Source organism: Vicugna pacos, chromosome 6 (genome assembly GCF_048564905.1).
Source record: "Vicugna pacos chromosome 6, VicPac4, whole genome shotgun sequence".
Lineage (NCBI taxonomy): Eukaryota > Metazoa > Chordata > Mammalia > Artiodactyla > Camelidae > Vicugna > Vicugna pacos.
This window is the reverse complement of record NC_132992.1, coordinates 87,458,592-87,486,007: the sequence shown is the minus strand read 5'-3', so window position 1 is coordinate 87,486,007 and position 27,416 is coordinate 87,458,592. Positions and strand designations below refer to the sequence as shown.

The 27,416-nt window shown below is 50.5% G+C and overlaps 1 protein-coding gene and 1 long non-coding RNA gene across 5 annotated transcripts in view; one reads left to right on the top strand and one right to left on the bottom strand.

The window, feature by feature from the left end:
* Positions 1-3,617: 3,617 nt before the first annotated feature.
* On the bottom strand, positions 3,618-11,071 carry LOC140697000 (uncharacterized). The gene is made up of 2 exons (XR_012073811.1): positions 10,227-11,071; positions 3,618-4,583 (listed from the first exon to the last, which is right to left on the bottom strand). It is a non-coding gene; the product is annotated as an uncharacterized lncRNA (long non-coding RNA).
* Positions 11,072-11,233: 162 nt separating this feature from the next.
* Positions 11,234-27,416, top strand: part of SYNE3 (spectrin repeat containing nuclear envelope family member 3) — a 95,566-nt gene continuing 79,383 nt past the window's right edge. For 2 of the 4 annotated variants that reach the window (XM_072963669.1, XM_072963668.1), the window contains exon 1: positions 11,234-11,360. The gene's annotated coding sequence lies outside the window, so the exon portion shown is untranslated. The remainder of the gene's footprint in view (positions 11,361-27,416) is intronic. The other 2 variants (XR_012073810.1, XM_031679373.2) reach the window with 1 other exon arrangement.

The following is a 27,416-nucleotide window of genomic DNA, read 5'->3' as shown; positions in this document are numbered from 1 at the left end:
AACACTGAGAAAATTGTATTGTTTTCCTTTGAATGATGACTAAGACGTATTGCCAAAGCCATAAATCCTCTTTCTATTGAGTCAGAATTTCACTTCATACTTCAACCTTTGAGTCTTAGTAATTTCATGCTTCAAAATTAAATCTTGCTATCATGGGAATCCACTGCTCCAGCCTACTTCAAAGATTCATCTACTGAAGGAAGAGAAATTCACTCCAGCCTCACGGAGTCGGGGAGTGGGTTGGAAATGGGATGACATTAACTATTCATTTTCCTTTGTAGGAAAAAAATTGGAGGATTTTAAATAATATTTTTTCTACTCTTATGGCCAGAAAAATCCCATTTGTTAATTCTAAACTTGACACTTTTTGAAAGTGTAGCCTACTGAGATATTAGTTAAAAGCAAATTTCTGTAAACCAGAGTTTCAGAGTTTTAATACTGCATTATAAACCAATTATACTCTGTACAAATAAATAATAAAGGAAGGAGGGAGCATTTTGCATAGACCTCCCTTGCAAAATTACGTAATTAAGAGGATTTTGTAGTAAAAGGCTTAAGGAGACGGTAACACATCTGGACACTTTCTCCCCCCTCCAGATACCCAGTAACATGCACTTAGTGTGGCTCTAAGTATATACATCACTCCCTTGGGTGAGCTGTTCCCAGCGGTTCATCTCTTCTTACGGCGCAGCTGCAGCTCCGCGACAGTTCACGCATACCGCTGGCTGGCTGGGGACAGGGCCGATAATAGTTTCCTACTTCAAGGGGTTTTTAGCTGGTTAAAAAATAACCTGTCTTTAAAAATCATTCCGTTAAGAAACTTCGAGCATTTCATAATGAGCCAGCCTTACCCCGCAAGGCCGGTAGGGGGCGCTAGTCTCCTAGGAAGCGGGGCTGCAAGAGCCAGTAAGTAAATACGGTCCGTGTCATTGCACAGCGTCTGGGAAAGAATCGGCTAGCTGGATTCTCGGAAGGGTATCTCAGTTCTCATCCGAGGCCTGTTGTTGTTTGAGAGGATGGTTTACTTGCTTAGTTTTCTGCTATAACAGCCACAACAGATTTAGAAGCAGTAAATTTCAAAGGCTAGCACTGAGAGCAGGAAGAAGCAATGATTAACAGGTTAACAAGGGAGTTTAAACACTGAGAAGCAGACATTCTGGAATTTCTCTCTTTTTTTTTTTTTTTTGAAAGGTTGTATTCTGGGAGCATTCGATATATAAGCAGGGGTAAACAGCCCTCGCAAGTCACAATTCCTTGCACATTAGAGCCCTGTGTAATCCAAATCACCAAGAAAAGGAAATGCTATTCCATGCACTTTGGTTAAGAAGTCAAGGAACTTTAGTGTACATATTAGATTGCCAACAGCTCAAGTGGTGGAGCACATGCTTAGCATGCATGAGGTCCTGGGTTCAATCCCCAGTACCTGCTCTAAAAATAAATAAATAAACCTAATTACCTCCCTCCCCCCAAAAATAAAAAAAAATTAATTAAAAAATTATACACATTCATGGCCTAAGGGTTATGTTAAAAAAAAAAACTCAAAGGAGTACTTTCTTCCCTCATTATGGCAGATAAACAGTTTTATTCTACTTTTGTTGTGTATCTCACATTAGTTCATGATGGGCACCTTAGAAATACTTGATAAATTTAATTAGGTGGTGAGGGATTGAATTATATTGGCATACAGTTGAGTTTTTCTAAACCGTGTGAATCCAATGTTAGGCCTGGAGACAGCCGTCCATAGAGCGGTTCTGCTGACACTGTTACTGTGCAGTTCAGGATTGGAGGCATCAAAGAATATAACCACTGTGCTGTCCTACCACCCAGCCTTATTTCATTGCTTTTTGGGGTCCAAAACCCCAGGGGTTTTGTACATATCATAGTTTAATTTCTACCCCTCCCCCCACTAGACCATCAGCTTCTAGTCCAACAGAACTCACTCTGCCTGGCAGTCAGTATGTCCTCAATGCACAATTCTTGATTGAAGGACATGTGACATGGTGAACAATACAGGACAGTATCTCAGAAATCCTAAATTGTGTGAAACTCAGTACTGACCACAAATGCCATAAGAGGTAGAAAAACATTCGACTGTAGCGGACCCGCGAGCTGGTGCTAAGCAGGACATGGACTGGAGTAAGACACTCCCACTCCCCAGGACTCCCAGTCTTAGGATGGGGACAGACGCCAGAAAGTCTCTAAGTACTGGAGGGGGTGGGGGTGGGGGCTCAGACAGCGAGTCAGTGCCTCAGGGATCACAGAAAGTTCACAGAGGGGGTGGCACTTGAACTGAGTGTTGACAGAGGGTAAAAACACGCTATTTGAAAGGGAAGGCCATTCCAGGGAGAGGGAACAACCAGGGCAAATGCACAAAGGCCCAGGCCTGCTCTCGGGGGATGCCAGGGTGTTCCTTTAGAAATGCAGACGTGTAGCTGAGGGCCTTGGGATGAAAGAGGACCACAGAGTGCAGAGTTCTCGAGATGAGCCTGGCAGGAATGGTGATGGGGTGGCTGGAGGTGGCTGAGACTGACCAAGGGAGGGCAGTCAGGGGGCCACAGTAAAACGGAACTATTCCCAGGCTCTGGCCAGCATGCTGTGAGTGAAGGGGACCAGGGCAGGCCGCATTTGATGCTTTGAAGGTAGGACTGACAGCATCTGGTGACTGGCTGGATGTGGGGAGGGGCTGGGAAGAAGAGGGATGGACCCAGCCTTACGCCCAGGTGTCTGGCTTAGGTGCTGAGGCCTGGAATACAGGGGGAGGAGGAAGGAGGATTGAATTACTTTTGGATATTCTGAGTTTCGAGGAGTCTGAGAGGCATTTATCTAAATCATTAGGTTACATCTGAAATACTGGGGAGAGTATTCAGATGATCACCCTTGCAGGTCTGGACCTGATAATAAAAGAGATGTGGGCAGGGCGAGTGAATAAAAGGAAAACCCAGAGCGGAAAGCCGGGGGTGTATGTAGTTAGGGGAGGACTAGCCATGGAGGCTGGAAAGGAGGCCAGAGGAGAAACAGAGCAGGTGCTGCCAGGAGAGGGGCCTGATCAGGGCTGTCCGAAGCCACAAGAGAGGCCGAGGGAGGACCCAAGTGTCTCCTGGGTTTGGCAATGGATGTGGGCATGGCTGTGGGCCGAAGTGATCAGGGCACTCCCCGATCCGGGGGACCCTTCAAGGTCTCTGGGGCATGAAGGAGCCGGGCCAGTGAACTTGTAAAGTGCCTTCTGGCTGCTGTTGGCCTGTGTGCACCTGTGTTTTAGCCCATCCTAGAGTTTATAAGCTGAGCAGAGTCCAGTCCTTTGCTCGAATTGGCCAGTGACACAAACAAACCTTTCAGCTTGGATGATGAAACAGCCCTGACTGCTGAGGTGGCTGAACTCATCCCACTGGCGCAGCGCCAGCAAGGACCTTCCAAATACCCAGGGACACAGACTGTGTGTGCTGTCTTCCCTCTTGCGTGTCTGTGGGGTTGCTTCTGTCTGCTGAGGACGCCTTTTTAAGAGCCAGAAGGTGCATTTGGTGGCATTTGCTGTTTTCCTCCACACACTCCACACACCACCTCGACAGCATTTTCAACTAAAAAAAGGAAAAAAGAAAAAGACAAGTGCAACCTAAAAGTTGAGAGTTAAGTTTTATTCAGCGGACATTTCTGAGGACTTAAGTCTGAGTGACGGCCTCTCAGATCGCACTGAGAGACTGCTCTGAAGAGGCAAGGGAGGAGCCAGGGACATATAGGCATTTTTGCAACAAAAACCAGGTAGTTGGAATATCAAAAGATTACTGTTAATTAAAGAAAACCAGATATCTCAAGTTAAGGAATTTAGCGCTTTCCCATGTACGGGAAGGTACAAAAGTCTGGGCTGGTTAAAATCATTCCTTTGATGTGCACCTAGCATCTAGGGCCAGTGTCCTGTTCTTTCCCATCCTGAGTTCCCTCGGGGAGCACCCTGGGGGTGGCAGCAGCGGCCAGGCTGCCTGCTTGTCTCCATCCTGAGTTCCTTCCAGCTCACTGTTGGGGGCGGCAGTCCTGGCTGATGACTTGATGGCGGCAGCATCCTTTGTTTACTGATACAGCTGCAATATTTTTCATTCACAGCACCCAAGAGGAAGTTTAAGATTAAAGTTCTTTAAGATGCCAGGCTGGGTGCTAGGGCTCTTGCAGGGCAAGGAACTGTGGCCGTCAGTTTGCAAAGCATCTGTTCTGCATGTGTCTGGGGCTATTTGGGCCGGAAGAGGCTGAGGCTTGATGGATAGAGGCTCCTGTGGTGGCGTGGCCTTCTCTGCCAGGGAAACATCTCGGGGCCATCAGGAATTGTCATCAGGAGCAGCAGGTTTCACACAGACGTGCAGACCTGTTTGACACGAGCCCTTGCCACTCCAGAAGACGTGCCCGCTGTGCCCCACGTGTGGGCTTCCCCCGGGCAGAACCTGGTGGTGGGGGTGGCACCGATGCCCTGCATGGTTCTGCTGCCCTAACTCGAGTATCTGCCAGGCAGGGCTCAGAGGTCTCTCCGGGCTTCCTGGGCACACTGCCTATCACACAACGCTTCTAGTATCGTCGCATGTTCCAAACAGCCAAACCTACTGAAAACAAGGAGAGAAGATTTCAGCAGCGTTCAAAGACACGTCTCTAGGGAGCAAAAACAATAAAAGACCTCTCTCCCTCCTTAGTGGAGACCTTCCTGACCCACAGCCTCTTCCTGAGTGGGTCTCTGTTGTGAACTATTTTTTTCTTAAGGGAGGTACTGGGGATTGAACCCAGAACCTCATGCATGCTAAGCACATGCTCTACCACTGTGAAATTTGTTGGCGGGCGTACTCATTGAAGGATCTCATTCCCCATGAGAGCATCGGTTTGCACAGACCTTAAAGTCTGTAGCACATCCTCATGGTCCTTATTCTCTGTGACCCTCACAACTGCTCCCACAGGGAAGACAGGGTACGAACGTGCCCCATTTTCTAGATGTGGAGATTCTCCGGGGGGGGGGGAGATGGCCCACCCCAGCTCAGATAGATGAAGGGAGATGCAGAGCCCGGGAGGTAACACGTCGGGAGATTTCCATCCAATCAGCTTTTTACTCTGCCACGCCTACCCCCCAACCCAGGGTTGGCAACACTGATGTTATCAAGGCTACATTTTGGCTTCAAAACAAAATTTCAATATCTTGTAGTAACCTGTAATAAGAAAGAATATTAAAACAAATATATGTATATATACGCATGACTGAAACAGTGTGCTGTACACCAAAAATTGACACATTGTAACTGACCAGACTTCAACTAAAAAAAATTTCCAACAATTAAATCAGGGTCCTATTGCACTGTAGTTTAAGCCAAAATGAAGAAGTTGGAAGGTAAGCAGGAAGTCAAGGCTGTGACAGAGGAGTAACCGCATGTCTCACGTGTTCAGCAGTCAAGGAAACAGCCAAGCAGCTGAGCATAGCTGTGACTTCCCTGGTACAGAGCAGTTCGGAGAACACAAAACCACATTCATTACCCGAAACGGGCTCAGCCAGTGCTGCCTGTATCATGGTACATAAAAGCTGAAACTCTAATGTCCTCCTCACTGCATGCACAGGTGAACAACATAACTGCAGAGTTCAGCCCCGCTGATACACACACTGATGCACACATGCACACACCAACACACACACAAAACAACCCCCTAGGCTGGTCCTCTCCCTCTCATAGCACGTATGTTACATGCAGGCTTCCTCGCCTGTTACTAAGGCTGGTGCTGTTTTTTGCAAAGTCCTTTAATTTTTCATCAATAACCTTGGCCCATAAGGAACTCTTCACATTTTTTCCTATTTTTTTAAGTGAAGTATAGTTGATTTACAATGTTGTATTAGTTTCTATTGTACAGCACAGTGATTCAGTTATACTTATATATAAATACATATTCTTTTTCATTACAAATTAGAACTTATCACATTAATGAAGCCAAAGCTATAACACTTGGGGTTCAGTGTAGCTCTTTGTGAAAAATATAGCCCAAGAAGTGGATTGGAATTTAATTATGACTGGAAAATGGTCCTCCACTATTGCTACCAGGCAGACAGAATGCACGGTATTTAATAAGAGTCCGGGCTGAAGTCAGACTGTCTGGGTTTGTACCCTAGGTCACATGTTGGCTGTGTGATGATGGGCAAGTTATTACCCCCTCTGTTCCCTCATTTGTAAAATTAGATAATAATAGTAGCTACCCTGGTGAGGACTAAATGAGTTAATATAAATCAAGTCTTAGGACAGCACTTGGCCCATAGTAATTCTTTGATAAATGTTAAATATTATTATTCTCCATCATTCAAGATGTAGCTCACATCTCACCTTATCTACAACACCATCCCCCAAACACTCAAGCCTTCACTCCTCTCTCCTTTTTCGGATTCTAAGAGTCAGTTCTGTGCTGACATGCAGTGCTGTCTTGTAATTTCAATGCTGTTTCAATGTTTCAGTCTGAATGTTGCTTCCCCAATAGATTGCAAATTCCCAATGGTAGGAACCATGTAGTTTGCTTTTGTTGGATTTCCACAACTCAGGACCGGGTCCTGGGCAATTAATACACACGTCAGCATCTTAGGAGTGTGTTTATCACGATCAATAAATTGGGAAAAAAATCTGGTGATGTGGTATTGTATACAGATACTGTAACTAACAGTTAAAATTTAAAGCATGAAGACTTACATCGACCCAGAAACCTGTACTAAATGTTTATAGCTGCTTTATTCAAATTAGTCCTAAACTGGAAACAACCTAGATGTCCTTTGACAGGTGGATAGTTAGACAAACTCTATATATCTGTCTAGACTATGGACTACTTACTACTCGGCAATAAAGAGGTATGAACTCTTCATACAAAGACAACCTGGACGAATCACCAGTGCATTATACTAGTGAAAACAGCCAGTCCCCCAAGGTTACACACTTTGTGATTCCATTTACATAACATTCTTGAAATGGCAAAATTATAGACCAGGTTAATGGTGGCCAGGGGTTACGGAGGGGATGAGGGCAGGAGGGAGAAGCTGCACGAGGGATCCCTGCGGTGATGGAAATGCTCTGTGTCCTGATGGCTTCGGTATCAATGTCCCAGCTGTGATACTGTGCTGCCTACTTTTGCAAGATGTTACCCCTGGAGGCACCTGAGTAAAAGGTACAGGGGATCTCTCTGTATAATTTATTACAACAACATAGTCTACAATTACCTCATGTAATTTAAAAAAAAAAAACACTTAAGGTGTTCCTTAAGCAGAAGCAGAGAGAGTAGATTGGGTTGTCCACTGATGAGAGAAATACGACAAGGCTCTTTTAGAAGAATTTAATTTTTTTAGGAATCGAGTTTGTCTATGGTAACAATATTTTTGTTTCTGTTATTCCCTGGAGTATGATAATAGTAGTGTTTACTAGTCGTGCTAAATGGCATTATTATCTAATGAAATCAAGCATCACGCCATTTTTTAAATCAGGAGGAGTAACTTACGGATGGTCTTCTCCAGTTCTCTCACTTCACAGGTTCAGAAACTCAGAAGTGATCCCAAGTTACGCAGCTAATTAGCAGCATTAACAAGGGTTAGAATCCAGTCAACCCAGGGTCCAGTCCTGTGCTTCTGCCCTACAGGATATTTTTATTTTATAAAAGCAGCCCAATTCGTGTATCTAGAGGCAGAGCCTGAATTACTCTGTTTCCCATGCTGAGTGTTTGAGATGACTCTGGCATCTGGGGGAGGGGTGCCCCTGCTCAGTAACTGGCTGGCAGCTACCTGTGGGGAAGGCAGCATGCTCAGACAGGGTAACACCCCAGGCTGGGGGATCCACTCACCCTACAAGCACACAGAAGCACCGGAAGGGGAAAGGACAGATGAACACTTGGCAAAAGAGGAAACCAAGAAAGAAGAAGTTGAGGGCAGAGCCAGGAGGAGAACCAGCTCTCCCCAACTGGATCAGGAATCCTCGGATGAGGCACCCCTGAAATGGCCACCCCAGTGCCAGCTTTTCATCCCTGCTTAGTCAATAACACTTATGTAAGTCATCACTAAGGGGGAACCAGGCTAGGGATGGAGAAATGGGAACAGAAATTTCCAGAATGCCAAATACCACCCTGGGACCCTGGGCAAGGTCCCTCCTTCCTGCCCTCCTCCCTCAGTTTCCCCATTTGCACACGAGGGGTTGGATTAGCCAGAAAAGGCAATCCAGCTTTTGCTGTCATCTCTCTGCAGAGACTAAACAGGCAAACAAACAATGCAAAGATCACACAAAATAAGACTTGCACAGGATCGCTGTGGAAGCTCGCTCACCAAGGCAAATGTGAAACAGACCTTAGTAACTCCCCCAGGCTTATTAAATTGGCCCCTGCTTTCCTGGGAGTGGTGACAGAGATGCTTGCCACAGGGAAGGGACGTGAGGAAAAAATAGTAAAAATCTCACTCTTTCGGAGATGTTTTGTACTTTGCACAAACAACCCCCACTGCCAAATGAGTCAGAATTTCCAAATGGCATCATTTCAGGGCTTCCTTGTGGTTCCCTCTCTGGGCCACTTCTGAAAGGGAGAGCTCAGGCGGGGTTTCCTGTGCTCAATTCGAGATGACAGAGGGGGCTCTCCTGTCTTCCTTTGCCAGAATTTTCTTTCCAGATAAGCTTTCATTTCCACTCCTTTCTGTAGCAGTGGGTAACGACTGCTGAGGATGAGTTAAAGTTTTTGTAGCCTTCCTGCTTGCAGACTGCCCCCCACCATGATCCTGCATTGTTTATTCAACTTTTTTTGCTTCCATATGGACTACTGTGGATTGGCAAAAGACTGCCATAGAATTAACAACTAGAATTAGAATTGTCAGGCTTAAGAAAAGCAATGGGAGATTAGTCTGAAAGGCACTAAGCCGTGTGAAGCCATAAACCTAATAATAATAATAAAGCTAGTAATACATGCATGGTATTTTGCAGCTTATAAAATATTTTATCACATACATTCTCACCTCTGAAACATTATTGCACTCCCCATTTAACAGATGAGAAAACTAAGGTTCTAAGAGGGTACATTTCTTGCTAAGTTTCCCTCAATCAAGCAATATGGCTGGGCCTGGGATCTGGGTCTCAGCTCTGACCGGCGCTCTGTGCTGCAGGGCAGGGAGAGGGGCAGGTCATCTCTGGACAGCACCACCGTGTTCAGGCACTTGCCCTTGGGCCCAGAGTCACTGTCCTGTGACCTCCTTGGGAGTAATTGTCCTTGTCTCATTCTTCTCAATATTCCCAGGGACTAGCACATAGTAGGTGCTCAGGAAGTGTCTGATGAAAGACCAAATAGCTGACTGCCAGGAACTGTACTGTTCCCACCATCCCAAGAACAGTTCACATGAGCTGGGTGCTCAGGGTACCAGGCACAAAGCCACTCAAGAGAGGTTACTATTATTAGACCTACTTAACAGAAGAGGAAACCAAGGATGAGTAATGAGCTGAAAGTTGCAAATTTGGGCAGTTTGGTACTGGAGCTCAAGCTATTTACTCCCCACTGCACCACACCAACTCTCACTGCAGGAACCTAACTCCCAGTGGCTCCACCCTTCCAGCAGTCTAGGCGGGGCCATTTTAATCTTCGTGCAAATCCTCCGACCTGTTGGTGTCTTAGTTTCCATCATAAGACAGAACTCATTAAAGGTTTCCTAACTACCTGGAGGATCTTTGCAGAGATTTAATGAGGAGATACACATAAAAGCATTTGTAAAAGCAAAGCACATTATCCAAATGCCCAGAATTATAGTAAGTGTTCACCATCATCTGCATCTTCAGCTAGACTGTGGTAACCTCAGGGCCTGCGGCAGCGCCCACATGGAGTCAGGATGCTAATGAGAAACATAATAGGACGCCTTGGACAGTCAAGGGCAAGGATGGGAGAGGTCTTTGTGTGTATCTCCTCTGACCCTGTGACTCATTATAACTTAATAAATGGGCTCTAAATTAGGAGGTGTGGCTGACATGCATTCTCACTCAGGCCAGGTGTACCCCAGTGTTAACTCTGAGATGTGGCACCCTTCTACCTTGCCCTCCATTTGAAACACACACACACACACACACACACACTTATATACAATTATATCTGGTCCTGTTTTACAATATAATCTTCTTAGAACACTGATTTATTCAACAGACATTGATAGAGGGCCTGCCAGCCTCACTGAGGAACCAAAGAGGAAAACACCCTCTGGGAAGCAATAGATTGGGACAGTTACTTACCTCCTCATCTGCAAAAGGGCGTAGCCACACCTAAATTGTGAAGATTGGCGGTGCAGAGTTCTGCAAGTTGTATCCTCTATGAGTAGCTGTCATCCCTATCCAAAGGCGGTGGAAACCCATGGCGCAAGGCTGTAATTACTCGGACAAAGATTGGCGCTGGGGTGGAGGGCAGTCCATAGGCCTGAATGTGCCAAGAGGGCAAAGGCAGAGGCGGATGAGATTTCGGCTTTAAGCTGTAGGGTTAAAGAGTTGGCAGAGTCCCTGGATCAGGGGTTTGTGGACTCGTGGGAGGAAGTGTCCGCTGGGGGGCGGGGCTCGCGGGGAGGCAGAGGGGAGGCACATTCTTTGGCCTTGGGTTTGTGGGAGGTTGATTATGAATGGGATTCATATTCCTCGTGACTCACTCCCCCACCACCACCACATCGCCTCCACTCGACATCCTGGGGGTCTCTCATCCGAGCCTGGGGCCCGAAGATCCCTTGCGTGGTGGTTCCGGGGACTCTGGAGTGGGAGTGGCCGGATGAGGCGCCCCCACTGTCAAGCTGGCTGATAGGTGTCACTTCCTCCTTGGATTTCGCGCCTCCAGGAGGGGTGCCTAGCCTTTGCCGCAACCTGGGCTCTGGGAGGGCAAGACCTGCAGGTCCCCAGCCCCCTCCCCAAGGCTGGACACACAGAGGAACCCCGCAGATCCAACTTTCCCCAGGGGAGAGGCACGTCCGCGTCATCCCCAAGGATGAGACCCAGGCGGGGACTTAGGCTCGGAGAGGCTGCCCAGCCAGAGAGGACAGCCCTGGGCGAAGCGCCAGGGTTGAGGGTTGGGAGCCCCTACGATAGCTCTTCCTCCTCGGGGAGAAGGGGTCTGCGCTCGGGAGCCCGCCGGGCTGGGACCGGGCCCCGGGAGCCTCTGCTGAGCGCGCGGAGCGGGGCGCGTCCCTCTCCGACCCGGCCGAAGTGGCAGGCCCGGGGAGAGGGGCGGCTCCGGTGGCGGGTCCCCAAGGGGACTGGGCGGGGCAGGGGCCGATGTCCGAGCCCCGCCCCGGCCCCGCCCCGCTCCGGAGCCGCCCGGGACGCCGGGAGGAGGGCTGCTTGGCCGGGACTGCCCGTGGCGCCGCGCTCCTGCACGCTCCCGGCCGGGTAAGTGGCACGGGGCCGGGCGGCCGGGCGGGGGTCCGGGAGGGACGGGGACTGGATCTCAGCCCCTGGCCCAGTCCTGGCGCGTTCCCCAGCGACCAGGGTCGCTGAAAGTCAAGGGGACCTGGGGAGGCGCGCCCGGCGCGGGGGCGGGGGCCCTGGCGTGACAGCTGCGGGCGGGCGGGTATTTTTAGTTTAAACCCAACCGTTCCCTGCCGCCTGCGAAATCCCCCAGCCTTTCTGCTCCCTGAACCTGGAGGTTCGGCCCCCAGGAAAAAGCCCGTAAGCCCTGGGCAGCGGGTCCCGGGCGGGCTGGGCGCCGCCTCTTATCTTCGCTCTACCTCCGCTTGGGGCGAGCGGACCTGTCACTGCGGGCTCGCGCCGCCGCGCGTCCCTGGCCTGGGAGGCACGCCCGCAGGAATCCCCGCTCTTGGCGACCACGAGGTCGCTCCGTAGTGCCTGAGAGGCCGGGGCCCGCGGTAGGAAGAGGAAGTCGCACCCGTAGGCAGGATCAGTTCCATTCAGAACCCCCCTGGCTGTGCAGCTTTGGGCAAGCCTCTCAGCCTCTCTGAGCCTCATCCCACATCTCTAAAGGAGCGGGTAGTGAGGCCAGAAATCGGGATCTCAGGGAGCCCCAGATGAATGCTGACTCTCTAGATCTTCAGATCTTGACTGCAAACAGTGAACCTGGCATATATGGCCATTTGGTCAACCCAGGAGCATTGAGCGCCCTATGCAGCCCACTGACCTCTGCTTCAAAACTCTAAGGCAGAGTACTCCAGCAGGGGTGGGGTGATAATGAAAGTTATTATTTTTATCACTTTATCCCTGAAGCTCTGGCCCAAGGCTGCCCTGGGACCCACTCCCAGGCTCCTGGTCCCCTCTGAAACCCCTTCCAGTTAACTTCTTCCTGGCACTAGTGAGGGACCTCTTACAGCCAAGGGCTTCCAGTGGGGGAGGCTTACCTGCCCCAGGAACATGCCCCATTTCACATGACAAGGGCAGGAGGAGACAGTGTGGAAAGTGAGTGTCCTCCCAGAATAGGGAGCATGTCACAAAATCACTGCCCTTCTGAGCTTGACTCGACAGCCTCCTTCATCCACTAAAAGGAAACAGGTCCAGAGAGGGGGAATTACTTGCCCAGAGCCACACAGCCAAGAACAGAACTTGACTCTTGAAGGGTCCAGCCCTGCCTCTTGCATAGCTGGAACAGCCAACAGCTATCAGGAGTCAGGAGCTGGGAGGCAGGAGGGCTGCGCCGGTGCCAACAGGCTGTTTTGCTCTGTTTTCTGAAACTGTGCCCCAGCGGGGCTCTCTGACACGTGTGGGTCTGCACATTCCTTAGGCCTCAGCTGTGCCAAACCTGCTGGCCCTGGAGCATCGTTTTCATCTAGAGAGGCCCCTCAGAGGGCAGCTGAAAGGGGTGTGGGCCAGGAAGGCTTATTTCTGGAACTCATTATTGTCTTGCTGGGGGTCCTAAAGAGAGGACCTGAGGATTTGCTGGTGGCACAGAGGAGAGGGGTGAGAATTGGGCTCAGGTTTCTGCCTCAGGGTACAGGCTGGCTTCTAGCCCCTGAAGGCATCCTTCAGGGGAAGTCTGAGCTCCTTCTGTCTCCATGGGAACAGACCTCTAGCCTGGGTGTTTTGCATGTTTCCCCACAGCCTAGGACCTGTCCGTGCCAGGGTGGCCGCTCTGCCTTGTGATGCAGAAACCTAGGGTGGGGGCTGTTGGGGGATCCCGTCTTGGCTGCAGGGTGACCTCCGCTCTGGGGAGGCAAGAATGGGTGGGGCCAGAACAACCACCAAAGCGTCCTGGAGTCCCTGGGAGCCCAGGGGCAGGGGGCCCTCCCGTGTTGCTCAGCTGTTAGAAATGGGGGTGGCCACGTCAGACTTGCTGGCCCCGCCCCGCCTTCGCCTTTTCCCAGCTGTGTGACTGTGGAAAAGTCATTTCACCTTTCAGAGCATCAGTTTCCTTCCCAGCGAGAGAGGGTAGCCAGAGCGCCTGCCAAGGGAGTTAAAGGAGACTTTCCATCAACAGCGTTTAGTGCGGTGTCAGACTCAGCACATGGCAGCAGTTGTCACAGTTTGGGATGACAGGTCTGTTTGAGACACCTGAGTTTCCTCCCCTCAGTGCCGCCCTCTCCCTCTCTGCCTAGACATCCTCGTGTCTGTCAAATGGTGGGTGGCCTTGGACTGTCTCCCTCGGAGCCCTTTCAGCACTGCAGGCTGGTCCTTGACCCAAGCAGAGAGGTCTGAGAGGGGCCTGCAGGGGCCTCTGGGCTCGTGGGAAGCATTTCCTGTTTCTCACCTCCCAGAATTCTGACAGGAGGCAAGGCTGCCACTGTTGGCCCATGGAGAGAGATTCAGAGGCCGCGAGTGGTAGAGTTGGAATTTGAACTCGGGGCTTTCGCCTTGATGCTCTCCATTCCCCCACACAGCCTGTCTCAGACGCCACTGGGACCCTGTGATATGTTAATTATCAGAAGAACAGTATGGACAGGAGTCATCATTAAGGCATTGGCATTTTCTGGAAGAAATGAACTTCAAATGTTTCTTGTTGTTCCTGTAACATCTAAAAGCAGCCCAGCGTGGTCACCGAGAGACGAACATGGGAGGGGCAGATGGAAGTCAGTGAAGTGCCTGCTTCTGCCCACCCTCCAGAGAATCAGAACTTAGAGCTGAGTCCCTGGGAGTGAGCATCTAGGAAGCAGATGAGGGGACAGTCCTGGCAGTGGCGGTTTTGTCATCTCTAAAACAGAAATGAGAGGCCCCAACACCTCCCTGTGGGTTTGCTCTGAGGATGAATGAAACAATGGGGGACAGCGCTCAGCAGAATGCCCAGCGCGATGGGGGCACACCAGAAAGAGGCCTTATCATGGTTTTTATTAGTCCTAATCCTCCTAATGTAATTGTAACAATGTAGCATGGCCTGGACCTCTTGCCTGGATTTTGAGGCTGCAGATTTGGCAAAGGGAATCCTAGCATCCCTGAGATACTTTGAAAGACTCAGAGAAAAGGCAGAGAGGTGCTCTAGAAATTAGGAAGCTCAAAACACAAGCACGCGAACGCTGAGTTGTTCAGGGTTATGTACATGAGAACTAAAATGATGGCAAATAGCAGGAAGGTGATTACCTTAAATAAAAGTCCAATTATCACCCCGGGTTGAGGGGAGAGGAGATTGGGATTGAGAGGGCCAAGGTTGCGGAGGGGGCGGTTACTAGAGAATTCACCTTGTAATTACTTGTAAGTACATGTAAGTTTCATGCACACTGCTGTACATAGATCCTGTTTCACGAATTTAAGCAGGTTAAAAAAAAAGGCAAAGGAATGGTAATGGTAAAAGATCAGGGTGGTTATCTTTGGTGGGGGAGAGGGTACAGAGTCAGGGAGGAGCCTTCTCCACTCTCACGGGAGCCACTGTTTCTGTGCACTCGTGGGCGTTATTTTTAAATATTTTTATGCTTCATCACTTACAAATAAGAAATACATATATATATAGGCTGTATATCATGCATACATATGACACATATATAATATATTCCATTGTGTATCTGTATCAAATCTTACATATAAATAAAATCAGAAGACAATATAGAACATTTTACTAAAGCTCTCTTAGAAAATCACACTCCTCCCACAGATTCAAATGTTAATCTGGCCGGATTTAAAAAATGAAACAAACACAAATCCTGTTGTGTAACAGACACATGGTTTCTCATTCAGGAGAAGCAGTCTCCCTCTGCTGAAGTCATACGACAAGAAAATGACTTTCATTCTTTACGATCTCAGCTCATCCACAGGAATTTCTTTTTTTTTAAGTCCTGGTCTCATGATTTATGCTTCTGAATCAGAAAATCCTGAAATGTTGGATCTGGGAGGAACCTCAGGTCCGCCCGACCAATCTGCGGGTTTTACTGCTGAGGAAACGTTAGGCACATAGTTAGAGAAGATAGTTCGCTCCTGCGTGACTCTCATCAGGACACCACTCACCACGCCTGCGCTACTGTGACAAGGGCCACCGCTGCTTCCTCCTCGGGACAGGCAGGGAAATGGATGGTATACCTGAGATTAAACTGATGTGATCATTTGAATTTTAAAAAAGCAGAAGAGAGCTGCAACATGCAATCATCCAACTTCCAGAAGTCACCTGGACAGAAACATCATCAAAAGAAATACACAACTAGCGCCTAGAATCTTCTTTCCTCCCTCTTAGGACAGTTCCTCTTATATCCACTCTTTGCAGGGCATGCTTGATAGAAGTTATCAAAGCAGTTTAGTGCCATGAATATGGTTATCTTGAGCTTTCAGTTGTGGAAACAGGTTCAGAGAGGTTAACCGTCTTGCCCCAATTCCCATGGCAGGTAAGCAATGGGCAGGAGTGTCACCCAGAGGCAGAACCAGAGACGAGGAGCTGTTTTCAGTGTGCTCTGTCTGAGCACACCCTTCGCTCCTCGGAAGCGGAGCCCTCAGTGGCCCAGCCGGGTGGGGTCCAGGGTCACTGGGTGATGTCTTCCCAGCTGTCAGATCGCCAGAGGTTCTGGATGCTGAAGGCTCTAAGCAGCACACTTCCCTCCTTTTGACTGAGCTTGCTCTGCTCTATTTGTGCCAAGGGCAGCTGTGCACTGAGAACTGGGGGAATCCGTCCCATTTTTGGTCCTGGTGCTTTCAGGGCTGACTTTAATTTCTGACCACCTTTCCTCTGCCCGAGTCAAAGGTGTTCTTTGGGCCTGCCCTCTACAGAAGTGCCTGTCATGACCAAAGGGACTCAAAGTGTTGGTGTCCCAGGACTGATGCTTTAGGTGGAGGTTTTCCCGAGGCTCAGTGGGCACGGAGGGAGTCATTGTGCCCCAGTATGTGTGCTTACCTGAGCGATGGGGACCTGGGGCAGGTCCCAGCCCTGCTCTGTGTCTGGGGTCCAGTTGGAGTGCAGCGAATGCATTTCCCATCTGTCTGACGGGGCTGGTGATACCTCCCCGTAGGGCAGGACTTACACGGGGACCCAGTGAGAGAGAACTTGACACAAGCAGGTAGCCTTTAGAGACTAGGATGTGCCTGTATGTGCCTGAAGAAGCTGTGTGGGCAATGTTCAGGAAATATGGAGACATGACAGCTGCAGTAGAGGATAAGAGAATGCCGGAACCAGCAGGAGCCTCAGGGATGATCTCATCAGAACATATAATTTTACCTTTGGGGAAACTGAGTCTCCACAGGAAGAAATGCCTGACCCGAGTCTCTTAGGTGCCTCAGGGCCCATCTGGAACCTGAGATGGTGTCTTCTGGGCCCTGGCCAGTACTCTTTCCCCTACAACTACCTACCTTCCTGAAAGTCGGCATCCTTGGTGTAGCACAATTCGTGATGGTTGCACAATCCAGATACGGAGGCTGATCTGGGTTAGGTCCACCTGGCCATCACCATGGCATGGATGGAGAAGGGTGGGCTGCTGTCTCTGGTTAAACTCTGACTGAGTTAAGAATTCTATTTGCGATCTGGAAAGGGCTGAGCCCCTCCCAAGTGACATTTGCTGAAGTAATGCTGCAGGCTGACTCACTGGGGTAGCCTCTCCTTGTTGTTGCCAAGAACTGGCCCTTCTGTGATGATGGGAGGAGCCCGAGGTTCCACAGACTCAATTGAACTTCACCTGGGCCAGTCTCGTTTCCTGCCCTTTAAAACGGGAGGTCAGAATGAGGAGATCTCTAAGGTGCCTTGAAGTCTGGATGTTTTCTCTCCTCCAAGAACCACAGCCTCGTGGTGGGTGTTTGGGGACCTTCAGTCTGGCAACTACCAGAGGGGCCAGGTCTCTTAAGCAGGTGATTCTCTGTTTATCTACCTCCAACGGCTCCCCCTTGCTTTAAGGATTAAATCCCAAGCCTCTATCCTACCTGGCTGGCATTCCATGCTTCCACCTCCTGGATTACCTCCCGGTCCCACACTCATCCCGATCTTTCCCACCTCCAGACCTGTGCTCCAGCAGTTACCTCTGCCCAGCTGTCCTCTCTGCTGCTCCCCACCAGCGCCTGGCTGGACATCACCTCCTTCTAGTAGCCTTCCTCGACCAGCCCCGTCAGGGGTGGTGACTCCGTTTTTACGTTCTCATTGTACTTTGCACATGATTGTTAATTTTCAGTTTCAGTGTCTGATTCCCCACTAGATTGTGACCTCCTTCAGGGCAGGGATCCAGGATATTCACACTCTTCATGTCCCAGCTGGAGAGAATTTATTATTAGTTTCATCATTATTTATTATTATTACTTTTTAATGGAGGTGCTGGGGATTGAACCCAGGACCTCATGCATGCTAAGCATACACTCTACCACTGAGCTATTACCCACCCCCATTATTATTATTAATGAAAAGGCTTTACACTTTAAAATAGGATCTTACAAACTGATGCTCTCAGCACCCCTGAACGAAGTGGTCAGGGCAGAGCCTAACGATTCCTGGGACACAGAGGAGAAAGACAGGCTCCAGAGTCATGGGCCAAGGCTGGGGAGAGATGGTGTCACATGCCGTGTCCCCTTTGTGGCCCTCTTCAGGGGACCATCCCCTTGGAGAACCGTCCACCTTCCTGGGCTGTTCGGGGGCAGGCCCTGGAACTCTGGACACATCTCTGGGCCCCTCTGGGACACAGACCTGACATTCGTTCTTTCTCCTGAGCTCACCCAGCTTTCCCCACTGGGACTTCCTTCCTGCTCCTCCCTCTGTGCCTCCCCCACCTCTGGCCTGACTGCTGCTCCTCTTCCTTAAAAGCTCAGTTCACAGTCATAGCCCCTGCCCACCCAGCAACGCCCAGCCCAGCCCAGCCCAGCCGCCACTATCTCTGTTTCATTGTCTCTGTAGCACTTATCACTACCTGAAATTATCTTAGTTACTTATTTACAATTGAGTTTATCTCCTGTCTCTACTAGAAACTCCATGAGGGCTAAGAATTTTTTCTCTGTCCTCAGATCAGTCTAGCCCTCGTAGCTGCTCCACACATAAATACAGAATGAAAGAAAGAATGAATGAATATCTAAGCTGATGGGTGGACTGGTGCCACCTAAGATTCCTCGCAGGGTTCCTCATATCAGCTAGCGTCTGTTCAGCACTTCCCGAAGGCTCTCTGCATTTTCTCTCTTTGTCCTGACAACAACTCAGTGACGTGGGCTCTGATACTCCCATTTACAGAGAGGTTCATCCTCCTCGGCTAGCTAACAGTAGAGTTAGGAACTGAACTCCGATCTCAGAGATCACGCAGGTAACCACCAGGCTACACTGGCCTTTCCGTGCTGGAAGTGCACTGGGCAGGACGTGGTGATTCAGACCCCGAACTTAGGCCTCTTTGCCAGGCATCTAGTTCTTCCTCGGCAACCCCTAAAGGCTCTCACACTGCCAGGCTATTGCTCAAAGGACGTCCTCTCTGTGTGGCTAGTGTCACAAGGTTCCAGGAATGCCTTGTTCCCCAGAGCTGGGGCCCACCCTGGAGCACCCCATCCTGACCACGCCCTGTCCTTGCTTGGTCCCAGGGTGCTCCACCTGCGGCTTGCTCACCAGCTGCCGAGAACTCAGTGACCGCGAGCTGGTGGTTGTCGGTTGGATGTGAGCCAGCTGGGGTGGCCGGGTTAAATTCCTTTCCCCAGGACCAGGCGGCAGTCAAGCCCGCATTACATAACTTGCCTGTGTATCTGTGGATTTCAGATTCAACTTTGCTCAGGAATAATTTTAGAAAATGGGGTTTTAAAAAATGCTGTCTTGTGATGGCTCTTGTCCCCACGTCCTTCTGCGTAAGGCCACCTGGAGGCCCAGCTGGGCGGCGTGGCCATGGTCCTCTCCTTGGTCTTCCCTTGTTTATAAGCTCCGGGAGGTCCCCATGAGTTCCTATGTTTGTTCCGTCTGGGAAGCCTCTCCTAGCTGGGGCCGACTTTGCTTCCGGAGCCGGAGAGGCACGTGTTTGGGGCTGGGATGGGCCCTTCTTGCCCCAGAAACCGCACTCCTCACATTCCTTCACCGTTTGGACTGAGGTGGACACACCCTTGTGCTGGGCGGGAGGAGTCTCGGGGTGAGATGGGGGCCCTCAACAGACTGTCCCTTATCCAGGAACGATGGCGGGACCAACAGAGCTCAGAGAGCTGGGGGAGGCCCCGTAAAGGACCCTTTAATTTTATCTTTCTGGCCCGCAACTCCCTTCCCTGTAAAGTGGGGAGACGCGTGCTACGCTCCTCACCAGGCTTGGTAAGTGTGAGCGCGTGTCACCAACCGCAAAGCCCCGCCTGGAGCTAAGGGGTGGTTAATTGGTAGTTCAGTGCACAGGGCAAGGTGTCACCTGTCTTCCTATGCAAAGGACAGTTAGACCTTCTCCTTGGCCCGATTTTTCTCTGCTCCTGGGCCTGAGGTAAGGGGCTGGCAGCCTGAGATGGTGGAATCAGACAGACCTGGGCTGAGACGCCGAATCTGCCACCTGCGGTGTGATCCTGACGACTCATATAAGCTCCACAGGGCTGGCCAACTCCGCTGTTCGGGGCGGCTGGTCACACCTTCCCTGCAGAGTTGCCGTGAGGGGCAGATGTGATCACAGATGTACGAGGAATTCCCAGCTCCAAGCAAGGGCTTGGGCCAGGTTCCCGTCTCTTCCCTCTCCAGCCTCTTTGAGAACACCCCCCCCCCCGCATTTCCCTGAGGTGCTCTCTAGCTGGGAGGTGACTTTGGTGACAATGTGGGTCACTTGGAAGGGAGCTTGGCACTTCCTCCTGCCTCTGCCCCAGCGCTGGCAGTCGTTGGATCCGGCACAGCTGCTGGTGAGTCAGCCCAGGCTCAGGTATCCTTGGCCGAGGCCCGTCCTGGGGGCGAGGGTGATGGGCTGGAGTCCGCCAGCCAAGCCTCTCCCCTTTGGGGGACTCTTATATTGGGGTGTGCAGGGTGCAGACCACATACCTCGATCACCCATTTCCCCCCCAAGGTCCCAGCCATTCCTAATGGCCAATGTGACTTTATTCTTTCATAGAATTAATTATGGGGGAAAAAGTCCATGTCACCACACCAGACCCTTTTGTCTGCCTCCCAGCCCAGCCTCAGGGTCCTTCTCAATACAGCATGGGGCCTTAAACTGGATCAGAACTCTGAGCTTGGACAGGGGTCTCCTAGTAACTGACAGGATGGATGTGGTCACACAAGCTCAGAGCGCAGGTGACATTCCCTGTCTTCCCCTCCATCTTCCTTCTGACGTTTCCTTTTGATCCTTCTGATTATTTGAAGTTCCCGTAATCACCTGGGCGCCACCTTAGGCTAATGCGTGAATCTCTGGACCTAAGGCTGCTTCTCTGTATTTTGTAAGCTCCCCAGGTAACTCTGATGCCCAGGGACAGTGAGAAGCACTGAATTTTGTGCAGAGACGGTCTCCGTGTGGAGCTAATCTGATCTGCCAGCTCCCTGACACTCGCCCATCTCTCTCTATGCACTGACCACCAGACACAGTTCAATAAATGGCGTTGATATTCATTGCATTTATTTCTTACGATGTTCTATACATGGCAGATTGATCCTCCCTCTTGTTTTCTATTTAGGGTAAAGATAAAAAGATCCCCTTTTAAGATAAATTTAGGTTTAAATGAGTTGAATTTCTTACAAGTGAGAAAAAATAATAGTGCGGGTGTCCCCAGATGTGGCAAAAATCATGGATGTGATGCACAGATGGCCAGAGTGTGTAAAAACTTGGCACTGATGCCTTCCAAGGGCCCCTCAAAGCCTGGCATCCTAATGGATCCAGGAGGGGTTAAGCATAGCTACCTAAAAAGATGGACAACCATGACTGTTCACACCAGCTGCCTAGAGCCTGGGAGCCAGGTTAGCAGACTGGAGGGTGACCATGCATAACCAAAGGGGTCCCCAGTCTTGCTTTACTCAGCAGCCCCATGGACACTTCCACTGTGCTCTGTTGCAACGCCTGTGCCCACCTCCACCTCCCCAAGTCCCAACGGCAACCTGGGGAGCTCCCCGTCCAGCACTCAGGGCTGTTCTCCTTTGTGAGACGTGGCTGCACAAACTTGGTGAATGTGAAGTTACCACCATCTTGTTACCAAACTCAGGTTCAGCCACTTGTCACTCAAGAATCTAATACTGAGAGACAAGTGTTGAGTAAAAAGAAAGCTGGCTTTATGGAGAAAGCCGGCAGTCCTGGGGAGAAGGTGGACTCGTGTGCCAAAGAACCAACTCCCCCGTGTCGATCGGGGGCAATGGCTTTTAAAGGGGAGTTTCAGGGGTGCACAGGCTGGGGAAGGGGTGGAGGCTACATGCAGACCAGCACAGTCAGCTCCGATAGTCATCTTGAAGTCAGTCATGCAGGGGTCTGACCAGCGTCATCTTGACTGTTTTAAGTACAGTTAACCTTTAGTTCCAGGATCCATTTGTTCTCATTTTCTTGAGGCCAGTTCTCGGAACTGTATAAGATGGAGCAGCTTATGTCATGGCTTCAGTCTGGTCATCACGTGGTTAACGCCATCCACCTGGTGGGGTTTCAGTTTTTGTGAAAAGGTTCAAAGGACATGGCTCAGAATATTATTTCTAGCCTTTGAGGGGGAACTAAAGGTCCTTGACTTTGTTTAATGGCTCAATTATTATTATTTTGTCCTGGTTAACCGCTTTTCTTGGTTTCTACATTTTTTTCATTTCTTTGATTAAATTTATTCTTTGGCTAAAGTTTTTCTACAGACAACAGGCAGAGGGGTCTGTCCTGGGAAGGCTCCATAGGGCCCTGCTCTGTTACAATCTCACTGTCCCCTGGACCCTGGCACCCCCACTGGCTCCCAAGCAAACCCAGTCACGGAGGGAGGTGAGGGGCCCACTATCCCAGCACAGCACCCAGCAGTGCTGGCCCCGGCCTCGACTTCTCAGATCGAGAAGGATCCCCTCCCGCCTCCCCGCACCCCTGCCCCCAGCAAGCTTAAACTCTCCAGAAGGGAAACAGAAACGGAACTTCAGGGGAGAAAACCCTGCCTGGCCCCCGCTGGCTTTTTCTGCTTGCGCCCTGGGGCACCTGCGTGTTACTCCTGAAGAGCTGGCTTGTGTGCCTTCTTTTGGGGTGATTGTGAGGTTCCTGCTGTCTTTGAACTGGAAGTGTCTTCCAGGGATTCCCCCCACGCCCCCCCACCAACGAGGAAGGGTGGACCCCAATCCAGGATCCCAACTTTTTCTGTAAAGAAGCAGATGGTACCTTCTTGGAGGGCGTGGGTAGGTGGCTTGGACAGAGTGTGTTGGGAAGACCTTGCCTTATTGGCAAGCACCGCCTATGTGTCTACAGGTAAGGGGTCTCCGTACGGAATCCCTGAGGAAGACACAGCTCTCAGCATTTGGAAGACTTTGCCAGATTGGCCCATTCGATTCCCAGACCTGGAAGAATGATGTGCTGATAGGTGGGGCTGAGAGGGGGAATTTCCCTTGAGCTTATAGAACAGAGGTCAGCAAATTCTTTTTCTTTCTTTCTTTCTTTCTTTCTTTCTTTCTTTCTTTCTTTCTTTCTTTCTTTCTTTCTTTCTTTCTTTCTTTCGTTCTTTCTTTCATTTGTTCTTTCGTTCGTTCTTTCATTCGTTCTTTCTTTCTTTCGTTCTTTCTTTCTTCCTTTCTTTCTTTCTTTCGTTCTTTCTTTCATTCTTTCTTTCGTTCTTTGTTTCTTCCTTTCTTTCTTTTGGGGGAGGGGTTAAAGCTTTTTTGGGGAGGGAGGTAATTGGGTTTATTAATTAAATAATTTTAAAAAAAATTAACAACTTCTAGGGATTGAACTCAGGACCTCGTGCATGCTAAGCACATGCTCTACCACTGAGCTCTACCCTTTTTCTGTAAAGGGACAGATGGTAAATATTTTTGGCTTTGTGATGGTCTCCATCACAATTATTCAATTCTTCCACTGTATCTAGAAAAGAGCCATGGACACTGTGGAAATCAGTGGGCATGGCTGTGTTCTGATAAAACTGCTTGAGGAGACCGAAATTTGAATTTCATGTAATTTTCACCTGTCGTGAACTCTTCTTTTGATTTTTTTTTCCAGCCATTTAAAAACATCAGCATCATTCTTGGCTGGAGCTCTGTACAGAAACAGGCAGCAAGTGGGCTGTGGTTTTGCGGCCCCTCTTCTAGGAGCCCCCTCTGCAGGGGAGGGTGGGCCTGCCAGTTGTGAGTAGGTCATTGCTCTAATCATTTCTCTTCTTTAAAATGGAGTTCTGAAACATGTCTCAATCTTGTGTCCGCTGGTTAAAATAGAACCTAGTGTTAATGACTTGGTTCATTCGTCAGCAAATATTAGGTCTAGTGGTGAAGCGGGGGGAGAAACTAGAGGGAGAACGCTTGTCCTGGGCTGGCTGGGAAAGCTCGGGCAGGTGGCTTAGCCTCTCTGAGCCTCAGTTCTTTCAACTGTGGAGGCAGTAGGAGTGGGACAGACCGCATCAACGAAATAATCAGTACAAGACTCAGCTCACACCTGGCACAAAGCACACCCTCCAAGAAGGCTAGCTGTTTCCCTCCCTTCCATGAAGATTTCAAGAGCACAGGTGGCCGAGGGTGGTTTATCTCTTTTACGCAGCAACCCTGCACGGTAGATCTTTCTTGGCACTTCGTGGAGAAGGAGGCCTGGAGAAGTTACAGAGTTTCTTGTGTCCAGGACACAAGTTAATAATAAATGGTAGAGCTGGAAGACTGGGGCTCAAAAGACATAGTTTTTTCTATGCGACACCCTTGCAGTGACCAGAGAGGAGATTAATGTAGTTTCTCTATGTACTTGTGGAGGGGTTAATTTCATCATTAGCATCTTTCCCTTTAGAGCCAGGCTCTTGTAGCTCCTCCATACTCCGCCTCAGATTCCTGGGGGGACCAGCATTATTTGGGGGACCTCACAATCCTCCAGCAGCTTGGGAGGCACCAGGCTGAGGGGTTTCGGTGACTATCTTAGAGGAAACCTTGGTGTCCTGCATGGAGCTCTGACTTAGGAGCCCCAGACTGGAAATAGGCATCTGGGCAAAACTTTTAATTTTTTCTAAGTCCCCTGGGGAGAGAATGTCTATGGTGTGTGAGTCTCTGCAGGGCTAGCGGGGAAGGCTCTAGAAAGTTCTAGAAGACAGGCTTCAGGATCACTGCTTTTGAGGAATGGAATCGTCAGGGTCTTGGGAAACAAGTGCCAGAGGTGAGTTCCTGACCAGTTTTATGCCTTGGTTTTCTCTTCTGTAAAATGGAGATGGAAAGGTCATCATTAGCTGCCTGTGGCTTGAGCCCAGCATGTATCTGTTGGTTTCCTCCAAGGGCCCTTGCTCTGAATGCACAAAAGAAGGCTGGGGAGGAAGCCTGACCTTGGACCAGGGAGGACTTGGGAGGGGAGATAAAGCTCCGACAAGGGACACAGTGAAGGGATGAGAAAGCCTGCGGCAGTTGTGATTAGCAGCTGGGAAGGCGGGCTAAGCCCCTGTTTTCTGCACCGCCTGCGTTTGTCTGAAGACTTAATCAGAAAAGGGGGGGCACACAAGCGTTAGACTCACCCATCGCTGTGCCCTCTGCAACCTGGAGCATCTTTCTCTCCGTTACCTGAGGAAAAGCTGCCCTTGACGCAGGCTCCTGGAAGCCCAGCCCCCAGCTGTGAGTGCCGAGAGGTTGGGTGGGGAGGGGTATCAGGCGTTTTGGGGGGAGGGGTGCTGGGAGGGGACATGAAGGTGGAAATAAGTGTGACCAACTGTCCCCATTTTCCCCAAGACTGAGAAGTCCCCTGAAAGGGACACAGGACTTGTGGTGCAAAAACTGGGAACGCCCCAGGTGAACCTGGACGAGCTGGTCACCCTAGTCATTCAGAGTCGTGCCGCCCTGACCGCGGCATTAGCAGTCCGGTCCCAATGGACAGCATACGAGTGGTCTGCCCCCTGATCCTCAGTGCCCCCTCAGACTCAGCTGCCCCTCCTTGGAGCTCCCAGAGGCCTGGTGCCCAAAGAATCACTGACTCTTCCGTCCCCCAAGTGTGGAGCGCATGAAGACAGAAACCACCCCATCCTCAGGCCAACGCCTGCCTCTCCCAGGGCACAGAGTGCTTAGTAAATGCTGTGGGATGAATGAATGAGGGGCTGAGGGCCTCCACCTTGATTTCCTCCACGCTGGGGACAAATCACTCAGATGCTTTGCTACGTCTCACCTGCTGTTCCCTGCCCCGCATGCCCTTCCCTTCCTTGGCCACGTCCTCTGTGATGCCTCCCTTGACAGCCCCTCGCCATGCTGTGTCCCTACCTGGGCTTCTCCGTTCACGCATCTTTCTACCCAACTCACGGTGAGTTCCTCAAGGGAAGGTCCCGGTTTCGCATTTGCTGTGCTGCACTTGGCACCCGTACAGGTTTCTGGAATGAGTGAATGGTGCTGAATACATAGAGCAGAGATTCATTCATTCACTCACCAGTTTTTTGCCAAGGACCTACTGTGTGCCAAGCACCTACTGTGTGCCAAGCACTCTCCCAGGCAATGGAACAGGAGCACTGGACATGACTGGCAGAATCTTTGCTCTGATGGCACTTATATTCTAGAAGGATCTAGAATCATCTGGATTCAACAAGCAAGCAAAACATAAGCAGACCATATCAGAAGGTTGAGGGTGTTCTGAAGAAGAAGCAAAGGATAAGGCGAGTCACCGAGCCCTTGCCAGTTGCAGGCAGGCCGAGGTGGAGGCGGCAGCACGTCCCACAGAGGCAGAAAGGATGCACCTTCCCCTGGGCGGTAGCAGCCCCATTGCTGAGTGTGGCCAACTCAGGGTGGGTGGCATTTGCCTTTCATGCAAACCTTGTGGGCCATCAGTCCTTGCAGGGAGATCCATTAAAGCCAGCATGGTGCGAGAGGAGGAGGAAGGTGAGGTTTAGAAGGTTGGATGGTGTTTGTGCCTGGTGTGGGAGGCCCAGTGTGTGTCCGCCCCCGTCCCCGGGACGGGAGGTGGGAGTGCGAAGAGCGGGGCTCACGTGCTGACCACCCCTCCCCCCCAGCTGGGGGGGTGACCTTGCCGGGTAACGGCAGGAGGACTGTGGGCCCTGATAAGGGGTTGTTGGGGAGAACTGGGGAGCCCAGCTTCCTGCAGGGGGAAAGGGGTTAAACCCCCTCCCATCAGGGCAAGGGGGATAAGGAGGGTGATGGTGCATGGTCAGCTTCCAAGCGCTGCACATGACAGTGGGGTATTGTCCACTGGGACTGACGGGGAGCTCAGCCCCAGACACTGGCCCCTCCAGGAAGGAAGAGAAGCCAAGTCCAACAGGGCCAGCGCCCTTTGCCCGGGAAACATGCTGCTCCCCAGAGCCCTGGGTGCCTTCCTGCTGCCTGGGCTCGGGTGGCCCCTGGTGCTGATGTCCAAGGGGTTAGGGCCACACCTCTGCGTCTACAGGACATGGCTCACCCCTGGTGGCAACACCCTCAGGTTGCCACCCCTGGAGAGCGAGGAACTGGTTAGTCCCCAGGCTGGTGCCCTTGGCTTCACACAGATACATCGTAAACCTGGCGTCTTGAAGCCCTGGCAGGAACAGGCATGTGCTAATTATAATCTGTGCAGCTTGCTAACGACTGACCTTGGACTCTAGGGAGGTAAAGGCTCCTGGCAGAAGGTCTCGGGGTGCTCTGAGGCTTCCAGATATAAGGCAGGGGGGTTAGTGGTATGGAGGATGGACTCTTCTGGGTAGCTCAGTGGACACCACCTTACAGCTCCAGCAGAGTGGGGACCCTTTTAAACCTTTTGGGCTCTGCTAAGGGGCTGTTGGGGAGAACAAGGCAGCAGGATTACTATCTGTGTGACCTTGGGCAGGTCACTTAACCACTTCAGATCTTGATTTTTTTAATCTATAAAAAGAAGACAATCATTCCTATTTAATAGGAGGTGGGAGACCTCAATGAGCTGATGCGTGTAAACACCTAACATGGGAACTGGCAACTGGTAGGTGCTTAACAGTGTTAATTCCCAGCCTATTACCCCCTGAAAATCCTGGAAGGCTTCCTGGAGGCAGTGAGCCAGAATTGATGAGTGAATACAGGCAGGCAAAGAAGAGCACTGAGGGGAGAAGCCACATGGTGTGTATACAGGGAGTTCCTGCTCA